The sequence below is a fragment of the Protomyctophum bolini genome (assembly GCF_963924005.1).
Source record: "Protomyctophum bolini genome assembly, chromosome: 15".
Classification (NCBI taxonomy): domain Eukaryota; kingdom Metazoa; phylum Chordata; class Actinopteri; order Myctophiformes; family Myctophidae; genus Protomyctophum; species Protomyctophum bolini.
The window spans coordinates 18,476,753-18,492,284 of record NC_137876.1 but is presented as its reverse complement, the minus strand read 5'-3'; the positions used below and the strand labels follow the sequence as shown (position 1 = coordinate 18,492,284).

Below are 15,532 nucleotides of genomic sequence, written 5' to 3'. Positions count from 1 at the left end.
CTCTTATGGGAGTCCCTGGCATATCTCTTCAAAATGTGGATCCGCGGGCTAATACATGTGGATGTAGGGGTCCTTGTTGGCATGGAAAAGTTTGGGAACCACTGCTTTTGTATTTAGGTTGTATATATATCCGGACTCTTACAGAATAAGGTGCTAGATTGGAGTCTCTCCTAGTCTCCTGGTGGCGAGAGCTGGTCAGGGAACTTGAAGGTTTGGAATTGTCGTGTCTTGGAGATACAGGCGAAGTGGATTAGATATGTTTCCGCATCTTAACTCGGGGTGATGGCATTGGCCAGCACTGAGCAGGCGAACCCTTACAGGTATATCCCCAGGTGCGTGTGTCATCTCACTGATGATGGCATCACGATGATGAGTCAGCTATATATCCATATATGGATATATGGAGCATGCCGTCAGCACCCATAGGTTAGTTATTGACATTGGATAGCTCCATAGATTATATGGATGGAGTACCAATATTCAGTGGGTTACTATGGCAACCTATGACCGCTCATCAAATAATAATAATAATAATAATAAAAAGTGAGTGAGAGCCTACAATAATAATAATAATAACATATAGCAATATACTACCCTATTGTTGTTGTTACTACCCTTATAAACGTTCAAATTGTCCACAGACTCATTAAATTCTTAACATAATATATTCGAAAATGCGATATGAATAGAATATTAATCACCTTCCAATGTAGGTAGGTAGGGCTACCTCAGTCTACTGTTGCTCGACATTATTAGATAATGATGGCTTTTCAATCATCATTCCGTGGCAAAAAAGTACCTCATGCGACCATTCACTTGTATTGGCCTGCTGCGCGGCTGTGCTGTGGGATGGGTACATGTTGCCATCTAGTGGCAGAAATTGGACACGGCACTGTTATTACAGAGTCATGTTTCCCATCCCTAGACTGTTCCCTTGATGTTTTATAGTTCAAAGATGTCACTGAACAAAACAAACTTAACTTAATAATACAACTGTGGTAGATAGGGGCTGCTAGAGGGAATTTTCTTGGTGAACTGGTTTGATTTACCACATGTTGTTGGTTTTGACTCAGCCAAGACTCTAAGGCCAATTAAAAACGCACAGATGTCTCATACAGGAAATGTATCATATATTATATTATACAGAAACTTTGTAAACGCCTGGCTTTTATGCAGTACAGTAGATGGTCAGGTCCACTGTGATGGAAGTACCTCAATTTAAGAATACTCTGTAAAGTAAACGTTTGATATAAAAAAATGTACATGAGTTAAAGTACAAAAGTATCGACATCAATATGTACTTACAGTACAAATAGTAAAAGCAGGTCATTATGCAGAAATGTCGCATTTCAAGTTTTCAAAACGCCATGGCTTGTAGATTGGCTATTTTAAAATTGCCAAAATAGGGCCAAAGAGGTTAACGCTGTATATTTTGTAATCATAATAAAAATCTGCAAAGTAGTAGTAACTAAAGTATTCAAATAATTATAGTGGCGCAAAAGTACAATAGTTTCCTTTGAGATGTGGCAGAGTAGAAGTAAAAGTATAAAAAAATGGAAACACTCCAGTAAGGTAAAAGTACATATAGGTACAGTACTTTAGTTAGTACATTTACTTAGTTACGTTACACCACAGGTCAGGTCTATGAAGTACATTTGGTGGGTGGTCTCTGGGGTCTTTAATGTGTATTTCCTCCATGATCAGTTCAATTATCCATTAAAGGAGAATTCCATGCTAGAAGGCTTTCTTACCTTAATTTGTAGTTGTTAATTATGTCCCCACCAAAGAGGTCCAGGTGTTATTTTGGCTATATTGGCTATTTCCCCTAATATAAGCCCTCAATGAGGGTTGGGTTTTTGTGCTAATTCGCGTATTTCCATCGAAATAAGTAGTAAAGTGTGCCGCTTGGGATACTATTTGCATTGTGACGAGAGGATATATGCAAAACAATGATGATTTTTGAGCGAAGGAAATAAGCAAATTAGCACAACACCCCATAGCCCCATTCAATTCAATGCATTTCAATTCAATACATTGAGGACTTATGGTAGGGGAAATTGCCAATAATGTGCTTTTGCACAAAATAACACCTGGACCTCTTTGGTGGGGACGTAACAACTACAAATAAAGGTAAGAAAGCCTTCAAGACTCTTTCATTCCAGTTACTTTCCATCCATTCAACTAGTTGTTGATTCTTCTCACAGGCCAGCCACGGTTGACTTCCTTCCAGCCAGAGCCAGCCATTAAACCACCCACTTATTACCACCCATCAATACTTCTGCTTTATTTTATCTTTTTTTTTCTAGACACAGATAATGTCGTTCATTACAAATTGAAATGATGTACCGTGATGTATGTTTATTTAACGGTCATGAGACATGCCTGTAGTTCACCACGCCCGTCTTCTTCTTGGGCCACCGGCAAATAATCACACAAAGGAAATACTACGTTTTGAGTTTTACTTTTGTATATTTTGTATGACATAATAGTCTTCATACTACCACTGCTTATTGCACGGTATATGCTCCAGAAATGGGGTTCTCAACCAGTGGTCCACAGGTAATGATGGAGAGTTGGTAACCAAATGGACCCTCATGTCATTCTATGTTGTCTTCTTCTTCTCTAAATGGTTGTTTTCATTGAACCAAAAGGTGGCGACAAAGCACTCTCACTTAATGGATTTTAGTATGTACTGTAACTTTATATAGTGCGTTTTGAAGTAATACTTCAGTCGCTTCACTCGTTAATTTGCATTCAATCGCAAAACTGATATTTTGGCACAGTAACTAGAGAGATCATAATCGTGTCATAAAATGCCCATTGCGACCCTCACCCAGTGTAATGTCTTGGTTAATCCTATCCTATCACTCCCAAAGTCCCAAACTCACTTAACCACCCTATTCTGTTTTTTGTAACTTAATCGTACGATGGTGCCTTGTGGTGTATGTTTTGCTGTTTTTAGATTAGTTTTTTCCCCTGTATGACTTGCCAAGAATGGGGACACCGGGTTTAGTGGTTACTACAGACTAGTACAGTGGCCCTACAGTCAAATGTGTGATGAAATCCAGGACATCTGATACCAGTAAGACGCGCAAACGCGGGAAGCGAACGCAGCTCGTACATATTTGGGTTTTTTTAAGATTTATTTTTAAGTTATTATTTTCTTAAGTTAAGTTTTTAACTTAGCCATAACCATATAAGGAGTCCCCAAAGCAGCTATACGTCCAAATATGGAGTGTGTTGCATCAATCACAAACAAATCACTCAGCTCCATATATGGGCACAAAGGGGGGGGGACACAGACGCACGCACGGACAGACATGATCTGCTAGGTCTCATAGTAAGTGCTCAGTGCGTTCGCAATAAATACTGCTACTAATATAATTATGCTATGTAACACAGTGCCCCCTTAGTTTTGAGAAGTGCATAGCTGCAGCCATGCTGTTGTGATTCTTAAAACATATTTTATATCCACCAGCTGGACAGCCATTGAGAGCCCCAGTCTGCTGTGTGAGACCCTATGAATGTACTCTCTGCTTATAAGGGAATGGCAGTCTTACATCATTGTACTTATCTACAGCTCTCCCTGTTTCAACTTTGCCGCTGTCAATGCTATGACACACAAACTTCCATCGGCAGATCAATAAACATTTATCTCAGCTAATCTCACCTCACTTTTATTATAGGCCCAACGTTGTCAAACTAAGATGGCTTTACAATAAATCTCTGTATTAAAGAGAAACACCAGCACTTATAGAATTGTCCTTTCACGTATAAGTTGGCATGGCATACTGCAGAGCAGACCGCAAGATACACATTTTGGGAGCGTCAAGCCTTCTTCAGCGTTGTGTCAGTATGAGATGGCAACATTTCTGTTTACTCGCTCTGTGTCTCACGGGTGGCATATTGACATTTCAGAAACCTGCTTACCAATTACATCATCGATGGGGATAGAAACTATACAGACTTTCTCTTCCTGGAAAGTGGAAAGTTAGCATGCTGAAATAGAAGCCATTGTTTTTTACATTCATAAAAAAAGTATGGAATCTTGTTTGAAATTAACTGGTTGTCAGGCCCCCCCCCTCTCTCTCTCTCTCTCTCTCTCTCTCTCTCTCTCTCTATCTCTCCACTTGACAATAAAGATGAATCACATTATTGCTATAAATATAGTAATAATATAACAACAAAGTTACCATTGGAGACAAACAGGTTTTTGTCCATTAGGTTCAAAGCTGTGTCAGATCCTGATCTAAATATCTCAGTAGAATAGCAGGGAGACAAAATACGACCACTCCAATTGTATAAGTCATATTTTATTAACACACTCTACCATACAAATTGGACAAAGTAAAAAAAAGAAGAATGAGAGATGGTTGCTTCGTACTTCGTATAGGGTCACGTTGATTCTCAGACGAGTACAAGCAGCCCTCCCACAGCTCCTCCAATGCTGGCTAAAGTTGCAGTGGCTGTTCCTGACAGTCCAACCACACCTTTAAAAAAAAACATGACATGTGCATGTTAGTTCTAGACAGATGAATAGAGCAGTGGTTCCCAAAGTGGGGTCTGGGGGACCCCCAGGGGTCCTTGAGGGTCCCAGGGGGTCCCCAGCTAAATGATCATTTGGAACCAAATGGCCCCTTATGGGTCAAATGGAACCAAACGGACCCTGGGTCCATTTGGTTCCATTTGTACACTCGCAGAGTTAAATTAGCATTGATTTTACAATATAAATTGGGGATCCCAGAGATAAAAAAAAGAAAATGCCATTAAATGTCCTTGAAATTAAATGGGTTGAGAATCACTGCTAGAGCCGTAAAAATCTTCTCTTATGGGGGTCCCTGCATGGCATATCTTTTCAAATGGGGGTCTGCGGGATAATTTGTGTCAATTTGGGGGTCCTTGACATGAAAAACGTTTGGAACCACTGGAGTAGAGTATCAATGAGTATGAATAAACACACTAGCCTAGAGCATAGTTGGATTAGGTGCGTTGGCATCAGGCCTGCACTGTCATAAGGCCCTTGGCTGAGTTCCAGGGGGTCCCCAGCCCATGCAGCCTGCAAGGTGTAACCTCAGCTGTAATTCAATTCAGTTTAGAAAAATGCGCCTCTACAACAACCCAAAAGAAATGTAGGCCTATGAGGGGACTATTATAACACAATGTTTCAATAGATATAGTAGAGCTGGTATATGTGATTTTAATGAATCTATTTAGGCTGCTGCATAACAGTGTGGATAGCCTATACAACACGGACCACAGTATACCACGAGTTACTTTGCTTGGATGTCAATTTGGGTTGTCTTTAACGTGAGGACATTAAGAAAAAGTAGTAAATTACTCTCTGTCATCACGACAGTCATTTGGATTCCATAGAAGTCAGCATTATGGAAGCATGTATGCCGTGCATTGAAAATAGCAGATCTACAAGCTCACAACACGTCACGCTGCGACGTGTTGTGAGCTTGCACATCGGCTACTTTCAGTCGTTAGTCATTTTAAGATGGAGTATTTGAGTGGTCAGACTAGCAGCAGTAGAATACAACGTGTTCAGATTGAAGCATATATCTTCCATGGCATCATAGCCATTCAGCTGCAATTTCTTGATTTGTGGTAACATAAACAAGGTTAAATATTAAGATGTTTAAAATGTAGGCCTACTGAATGACTGGAAAAGTGCAACTGTGTTCATTGCAAATTGTATAGGCATTGCATCATTTACCTGCCGACTGTAAAACTGCGACTGCAGTCCCTGTCACCACTCCTCCTCCATTTGCAATGGCAGCTACTGACATCATGTACGCAGCCAAGGAATTAGCAGCTATTCCAACCGTAGTGAAACCTACCGCTGTCAGCGCAACAGGGGCCAATGCCACGGCGCCACCTGGAAATGGAACAGAAATAAAATAGTTTTTTCCATTTGATTTCTTTTAAGAATGTCATAATACAACTCAAAGAAGTATCATGGCACAAAGTCCCACCAGGTTGTACTTGGAAACATAACTGAAAACAATTATATCCTAAAGTGGTCCTCGATCAGTGGCAACAAAAAACACATATCGATGTCTATGGAAACAAACAATACATATTCAACTAATTAAAAGATACACAGGAGTCCCCCTTGCAACCCCACTCCCACAGTTCAAACTCACACGCTTACAAGTGATCTACGTTTGTATTAAAAAAGACCATTGTTTAATAATGGTTATTCCATGAGCAGAAAGGGGAGCGATTTACCCTTTAACACAAGTTAATGTGATTTTGTGATTTATATCAAACATATTAAGTGGTAATAATCCAACTTCCTTTATTTCTACCAATATTGAGTAAGAGTCATGTACAGAATCTGATGACCTTATTCTGCATTAAGCTTTTGGGAAAGTCTGCAGGCATAGTAAAAATGGCACTGAACTAAAAGTTTCTTAACCTTTAATAATATAATTTATTGTATATTATAAAAAACTAATGTGAGCAATTGAAAATAGTCTCTGGAATAAGCCAGCTATACAAGATGCATTAAGATGCATCCTCAAATATCCGTTTAAGGTCTTTTTTGTCTTCAATGTTTAATGTTTTATACAAAGCCATTCGAATTGGTAAAGTGTGCATTCATTGCCTTGCTGTTAAAATGTGCTATTAAAAGTAAACTTGCCTGGATTCAAATATTTAGTGAACTAAAACCCTTTATGAAAACTCCCTACAACAATCTTACCTCCACAAACTACAATGGCAGCTGCTGCTGTTACTGTAAAGTAAGAGAAACAAGAATACAAGATATTGTCAAAAATATGTTAAAGGAGGCATTATTAGATGTAATATAAATATATGCAGTATACTCACTCAGACCCATGTTGGTTGGAGCTAATTCTGAGCAGCTGATGATTAGCTGGGTTTTTATAGCATCAACAGCATTGTTTCATGGGAAAAGAAACTCAAATCCATATTGGATGCAAAACCAACAAAACAATACCTACCTGAGAAGAAAGGTTTCGTAGCAATTAAGAAGAGGGCAGTTTTATGGGGAAACAAAACTAAGCTCCTTGTGTTTCAACTTTGTCCCTGTCAATGCTATGCCACCTGAATAAGTGGTCTTATCTTATCTCATTTTTATTGACCACTTCACCCATTTTCAACCATATCTTAATGCTCTTTATAAGATGAAAGGGAGTCTACTTCCGTGCCTTAGCCAAACGAAGGCAACCATTTCCATGTAATTCCATTGGTGCGCTATCGGCTATGGACACATCAGAAACCTGCCAACCAATGACATCCTCGATGGAGATTAGAAGCTAATAGAAACGACAGACTTTCTCTTCCTGGAAGGTTAGCATAGATGTTGCATTAATAAAACATTTTTTTAAGTTGTAAAACCTGCCTATACCGATGATTTCATTGTCAGGCAGGATTCTGAACTGTTCATAGCCCACCTCCGAGACACAGAGTCAGTAGACAGTAATGTTGCCATCTTATAATGAGCATTAGTGAGCACAATTACTGTAAATAAAGATACCGGTATAGGTTGAAAACAATAATGTTGAAAGAATACCATTCAGACCTGAGGACGATTATAAAAACATTTCCATGTCAAGTTCCCCCATGTATTTGGCCGCCGACCCCCATCTGAAAGGGGGGTCTTCTGGGGACCCCCCCAGAAGCAATGATTTGAGTTAAAAAATGTTCGCTCTGAAAGAATATATATTCCAAATTTGGGACACATTTTCACGATTTCTCAAAAATAGCAGATCTACAAGCTCGGTGCTGCGTTTAAGTGTAACCTGACTCTGCCAGGTGGTGACAGTAGAGTACACAGGCTCCCTGTTCCCTCCCTATGCTGCACCATCTGGCGGAGTCAGGTTATTAGGTTAACCTAAGTGCTAAGTGGACCAGAGAGAGAGAGAGAGATGTGACCTACGTACTTCACTTGAAAGGCAAGAACATGCAGTGCAGTTTCATGGTAAACAAAACTTTCATTTAGTGGGTGTTTATGTTTGTTTAACTCAGTGCCTTCTCGTTGCAACCATGTCCCTAGGTGGGACTTTTATAGGCGCAACTGTTGAAATTATGCCGTGACATAGTGTTTTAAAACACTATTCTTGTAACAAACATATTAAGATTTGTCACACAAGGAATGGCAGAATATCACAATGTCCTGCAGATAGCAGGACAGCCAAAGGCTGCAGATAGTTTTCACCCCACTTGTCTGTGAGTCTGTGAACAGCTATGGACCTATGGGCTGGAAACTTAAGCCAAGGAAGAACCTCCACCCCAAATGTTTCAAATTGGACTCATGGTGGTGCTATAACTGGGCTATAGCTATGCCTATAAATATACAATCACAAATCTTGATTGGACCCAAATAACTTTATTACTTGCGCAAGCAGAGCGCGCAAGTAATCATTTCGCTCGGTCTCTTCAAAGTGACAGCCGTCTTTTTCAACCGTTTTTATGTGTATGCAAATCTGTGCCTGGTTTGCTGGGACCAGATTACACAGATGACCATTTCTCTTACGTCATCACTGAGAGCTAGTCATACATATACACACCATGTACTCTGGTCCCAGCTCTCAACGATGACGTAATGTGTAATCTGGTCCCAGCAAACCAGGCACAGATTTGCATACACATAAAAACGGTTGAAAAAGACGGCTGTCACTTTTTGGCACCAAGTAACCACAGTATACTGCTAATCAAATTACAATTACATACTCTATATGTAGTTGTAATTTGAAATTTGTAATTTGTAAATCTGTGCCTGGTCTGCTGGGACAGATTACACAGATGACCATTTATCTTACGTCATCACTGAGAGCTAGTCATACATATACACACACCATGTACTCTGGTCCCAGCTCTCAACGATGACGTAATGTGTAATCTGGTCCCAGCAAACCAGGCACAGATTTGCATACACATAAAAAAAGACGGCTGTCACTTTTTGGCACCAAGTAACCACAGTATACTGCTAATCAAATTACAACTACATACTCTATATAGTATAATGTATATGTATACGTATGGCTATTCATTAGTCATTGCTGGGACGGTGCATACGCATCGAAAAGGCTGGGACGGTGCATAGGGCGCAAAGTAACCACAGTATACCGCTAATCAACTTACAAATGACATATACATAGAGGCAGAAACTGAGATTTGACAGTTTGTAGCGGTTTGTAGCGGTCGAAAGTACTTGCGCGCTCTGCTTGCGCACCTACTAGTGTGCAACAAGCAAGTATGCACTCGGCAGAGTGCAGTTCTAGTTTTGTCAATATTTCCTGTTGTACCCATTCTTGTGAATTTTATAAAAAGACCTTGGAAAGAAAGAATTGCAGTAACCTCAAACCTCGCAGGATAATACATACCGTTATATTGATGAGCCAATAAAAAGATTTTGAAAAGCATTTAATTTGCTTTGCTTATGACCAATATAAAGGCAATTACAATAAGAATATCTTCATATCCCAACAACAATATTTAGAAAAACAGTCTTGTGTAATTAATTACAATCATTTCTAGATTGGAATTTAAAACAAAATGCTTGACACACATATGATGTAAACATCAATTTTACATTTACAGTTATTACTTTTGTAAATGTATTAAGATGACTTTTAGAACTGAAAAAAGTTGCTGAGCTAAATCATATGGAATAACGGCAGATTTATTTGTGGAGAGATCATTACTTCTCGGTTCTGCCCATCTGTCCCGCAAGATACACAGCCACTCCGCCCACAGATCCTCCGATGCTGGCTATACAGCTGCAGTGACTGCCCCCGACAGACCATACCTTGAAAAACATAACATGTATGAGCTGTGTCAAGTAGGCCTATAAAAATTATTCTCTCCCTGGAAATAAAAACGTCTGGGTTTCCGAGGTTAAGTATAAATAGACTAAAACAGGAATTTCAAAGTGTGCTAGCTAGCTCGTGAGATGCCAGGAAGGGAAATCCTTCTCTTGATTGTTAATGCCAACCGGATAAAAGGCGCTGTAGCTATTTGTGAATACATGCATGTAGATTGTGGATGCGTGTTGAACATGTAGGCCTACACATCAGATCACTGTCCACATTATGTGTGTTAGATATTGGAGCTTTGAGGTTCATTGCAAACTGTAGAATGGTCACTCATCACTGTATATCGTATTCTAAAGTCAGTAGTAGTTAGTTGTAGTTCGTTATTATCAACAGATGATCATCATAATCAATGATTATTTGCAATTAGTATATGGGTACAATTACATGTTGTACCCATTAAAACATTTAAAAATAGTTCAACTAGCCAATCTACATCGACACGTTGTTGGCTTGTAGATGGGCTATTTGTACTATTTTAAAATAGTACAAAATGGCAAAAATGTTTAGGGATAAGGGGTAAGGGGTGGCGCAAGATATAGGGCGGAGTCTATGGAGTTCTATTCATGCGAAAAAAGGAACATTTACATGTCTTGATTGCCCTTTTATTGTGAGGATGGTTTACACAGGCACAACCTTTTTTCTAAACCGTGAGCCTAGTTTAGAAGAAAAGGAGCACACTTTTCTAGGTGAACTTGCCGTTTGATGTTGAAGTTGTGCAACCCTTCAGTTCAGAAAAAAATGCTTGCACATGCATTGATGCATGGTTGATATTGTCAATAGGCTATCATTTTTAAATCCATCCTGAAGTGTAAAATAATATCACCTTTTCATTTTGAGGAGTGTAAACATACGTTTACATTGCCAAAACAGAAAGAACAATACAACAATACAGCAATACAATCAAAACAAAAATTATGTACATGTGAAGGTCAGAATCTTCAATAGATCAACTTCTGTACCAAGGTCACTCGATGCAGGTATAGTGCAGGAATATACACAATGATTAGTCTTTAGGGTGGTTGTGTTCCATTTGATATCCTTCTCCTATCACAGCAACTCACAAATGTTGCTGCTGTGTTTGCACATTGTTGTACTTTTGTCATTGGTCCTGTTTTCAAAATCTCCGTGTGTGGTTGTAATCTGTGGGAAGTATGTGTCTCTGATGTCTTGGTACAATGGACAGATGGTTAGGAAGTGTAGCTCGGTTTCCACTTCATTTAGTGTGCAGTGGATCATGCCTAGCTTTCACAATGCAAATTAACCTGCCAACTATGTTAGATAAGATTCCACACCTTCAGCTCAGCTCAGCCTGTTAAACCTGTTATTAGCTATAAACTAGATAGAAATCTCAACAGACGAGCAGAATGCACAGCTCAGTCAACAAGGATATAAACAAACTTATGTCGTGTCCTGGTTGAGATGGTGTTTTAATGCATCACTGGATTCTCTTCACTCGGATTTCACGTTTTCATATTTTACAACCAATTCAACATTTAAAGGGATTGTGACATTTAAAACACATTTTTGTAGATATTTTGTGTTCTTTGGCTTTTCTTGACATCAATTTCACCCAAAAAAAAACAAATTTGAACATTCAGTGTATTCTCCGCTGTCTGGACTTTTGTGAATAATTATGCAAATATGACTCGTGGTTTGGACGGCGGAGGCCTACGTAATGTAACGCTAAACCCCGCCCCCTCTCCTCTGCTCCCTGCTTACCAATTCTACTACCCGCCCCCCTCCTCCTCATCCCCGCCCCTCTCCTCTCCTCCACCTGATTCTCTCCTCTCTTCTTCCTCATTCTGACCGCGACTTTGTTTCAGTATAATAATAATAATAATGGCTTCTAGAGAAAAAGCAATCTGCTCCGTTGTCGGCTGTGTCAATCAACACAAGTCCTTGCACTTTCCACCAACTGGCCTAGATGAAGATTCACGCTCTAGGTGGATGCATTTTATTTTTGACGGTAACGTTCCAACCAAGTTGTCAAAGAAGCGACACATCAATTCACCCCAGAAAGTTTTTCAAATCTCGGACAAGTTCAGAGTGGATTTGCAACCAAACTTTTTATGAACCCAGGAGCAATACCAAGCATTCGTGTCCCAATCCCAACTATAAGTATTTATACTGCAATGATTTGTGTTAAATTGTTGTGCAGTACTATTTGAGTGGACTCACAATAAAAAATCAATCGCCTGCATTACTCCGAAGTGCTTCATGGTAGCCTACTTTTAATTTATAGTCAATCACTGCCACTACCCGCATTAGCTGTGTGTTTGACTATTATTAATCTTTGATTCGTGGCGTGCACCAGCTGTTGTAGATTGCATGTGCTCATTATTGTTCTTGTAATGCGATACAGTGGAATAGCAACGCAGCCAACGCTCGTGTGATATAATCCACGTTAAAAGTATGGCGAATAATGATAGGCTATAGTCATTGAGTATGATATCGATGACGATGACATTACACAAGTTTATGTCGACGTGGTCGTGGGGTGAGATATTGCAGGAGTTTCATAGGCGCGTTCGGAAATAGCGCACTGTGCAATGCAAACTAATAGGCGAGTGCGCTCCGGTGCGGTATTTCCGAACGTGCCTTATTTGTTTACCAACTGTTGCTCGTACGATGACGTTGAATAGAGAATACATGTTACAAAGGGAGTCTACCAACGCGCCTCAAGCCTAAAACGGCTGATCCGGTGCTTCACAGGTGCAGGGACATCAAAGTTGCAAAAGGAGAGGAGACTGGAGCAACACGGACATTTAGAGCCTTTTACGTTTCGACCTTGCGGACGGTCTTCATCAGAGTGGACTCTGATGAAGACCGCAAGGTCGAAACGTTAGTCGTTTTGTATACTCAGCACCTTAATAAAAGGCTCTAAATGTCCGTGTTGCTCCAGTCTCCTCTCCTTTTGCAGCAGAGAATACATGTTGTTGTCCATCCCCTCAGTACATACATGCAGTGATAGTCTTATTATAAATAACATTTTATATAAACTATAAACAAATAGTTATAAAAGGAGAAGAAGTTGCGTGCGTTGGCACTGGCAGCGTTGCTATGGCTGAGATGCTGTGAACTTGTAAAGGAAAAAAAAAAGAACAGTCCCTTTCTCTGAGGGGGGCGGAGAGGTATGGAGGGCTTGAGGGGTGGGGGGGCGGAGCTGGGTAGTGATTGACAGGAAAGGGGGAATTACCGACATCTACAGGCTAAAATAATGTGTTTTTCTATGCCTTCTCAGGATGCATATTACATACACACAAAAACTCCTGGCAAGAAATACTGGAGTGGAGATTTCTGTTCAAACTTTTTAGACACGTTTGAAGGACCATGGCCAAGACTTTTAATGTTGTTAAAATTATGTTAAAAAAAATGTCACGATCACTTTAATAAAAAATAAAAATAAACTAAAGTAAGTAACTATATCACTGCATTTGAATGCTTTGTCATGCAGTGATAGTTACTTTACAAAAAGTAGTTATAGTTACTTCAACTGGTAAATGGTGCATTTATATAGCGCCTTTATCCAAGGCGCTTTATATAAGATGAGAGTGAATTGGCACATGTAGGCCTACCAGCTGTCAAAGAGATAAATGTTTAGCCTGAGATATATCATAACAATAACAAACTGATATGAGGGAAAGATGATATGATCCCTAAACAATAATCATAATGAATGTTGTGTCCCAGAAGCTATCAATGGTTTGTTTAATTAACATTAACCCCACTACACTCAAGCTAAGGAATAGGCTAGATTTCGTCTGACAACGAGGCGCTCTTAGTTGTGAACTTGTGACCCCCACTTGGCCCCTTGCACCATGACTCAGCAAATGTTTTTGGCACACAGAGAAGAATGACTCTAGACGCTTGGGCTGGCGCAATAGATAACAACCTGGGCATGTCCGAGGGGCAAACATGTCACTGTGAGGACAGCAGGGGCCCAGGTCACTTACATTCTTACACCATTTCATACAGAAATTGAGGATTACGTTACATTTAATAAAAGCGATATTTTAATTGTTTCGTGGGAAACGAAACTAAGTGAATCATCTGAACACAATCCAGATGGATCCAAACAGAGAGTTCCTTTAAACAAAAACAAAAATCCCTACTTGAGAAGAAAGGATTTCTAGCAACAAGGGTTGCTAGATTATTCTGACAGTGGATGTCGGGGGGCCATCCTTCCTATACCACTGTAAGACCTCTGATGTCTGAACTTTTTAAAGATAACATGAAGTTCTACTTTGAGAGTTTTTTTATTTTAATATAGCCCATGTCATATGTCCTTGTGAAAATAGCCGATCTACAAGCTCACAGCGTGTTAATCCTGAAAGGTTGTGAGCTTGTAGATCGGCTATTTTCACAAGGACATATGACATGGGCTATATTAAAATAAAAAAACTCTCAAAGTAGAACTTCATGTTATCTTTAAAAAGTTCAAGGTCATTGTCTGTGTGTTTAAATCAAACCTGCATAAGGCCGGGGACCTTGTGAAGCATAGTGACTACGGAGGGATTCTGTATTGTAGCAGTGTGCCCGTCAATAATAATAATAATAATAATAATGATGATGATTATTAAGCTTTAATGCTCAGGGAGAAATTGAAGTATAGTCATCCAATAATTACTAATAATGAACTAAGAGTAAAACAGTATAGTAACAACTAACAAGGCCATACTGAGCTACTTTATTTGAGCAAATTTATTTTGTGACAGTGACACACGTGTGTCACTGTGTTGTTTTCCTGCATCTCCAGCTACAATGTTGATTGTTGAATGTCTGAATGTAAAACCTTTTTTTTCTTTTTTCTTTTCATTATGACTGAGTTACTGCCAGTCTCCACCACCTTTCTCATAATGTACAGTAGAGAGAAGCCATACATCTGTTAGTTTGGGTCATTCTGCGGCGCTCTATAGAATCCAAACCGTAATTCATCAAATACCACTGGAGAGAAACACCTTCTTGCACTGTAAATGGTCATTTCACTTTAACCCATTAAGATCTGAGTCCGATTCTACAAGTTATCAGATAAAACGCATGGTTACTCAAACCTTTTCATGTCACTTAAGGACCCCCAAAATACATGCGGCTGCAGACCCGCATGATCACACAATATTTTGTTCCAGGGACCTCCAGAAGCAAAGATTTTCATATCTTTAACATGAATGAACTCATGTTAACTCATGAGTTAACATGTTTGCAAATATGTATGCACAATTGCACAGTATAGGACCTATACTGTGTGAAAATCTTTGAATACCTATACTATAGGTATTCAAAGATTTTCACAAAATGTTAACGCTTTTCCAAAAACATACCAGATCTCCAAGCTCATAACGTGGCAGGAATTAAGTGGCTGTAGCTGTTGTTTTTGAATAGCCAAAGTATAACATAATTTGTATACCACATAAGTGGTTCAAATGAATGACAGACTCTTTACTGGTTTTAATGGGTTAACGCACTTCCGGTGACATGTGTATGTCTACTCTGCTGTTTCTGTGCACGTCAAACAGTTTTTAAGTTGTTTGATTCAATATTTATATATTTCATAGTAAAGCTTTTGCTCAGACACGCCCTCATATAAGCCCATTCACCTTACACATAAAAGTCTATGTGATTGTCAGTATACAAACTCTACAAAATATTTTTGGATGATGTATGATTGATTTGCTCCATAACACACG

General features: G+C 39.4%; 1 long non-coding RNA gene across 1 annotated transcript; it reads right to left on the bottom strand.

Annotated features, from left to right (window-relative positions):
- Positions 1 to 4,390: 4,390 nt before the first annotated feature.
- LOC308329890 lies at positions 4,391 to 6,978 on the bottom strand. Its single transcript, XR_013965422.1, has 4 exons — positions 6,838 to 6,978; positions 6,710 to 6,742; positions 5,720 to 5,881; positions 4,391 to 4,490 (listed from the first exon to the last, which is right to left on the bottom strand). It is a non-coding gene; the product is annotated as an uncharacterized lncRNA (long non-coding RNA).
- Positions 6,979 to 15,532: the final 8,554 nt, after the last annotated feature.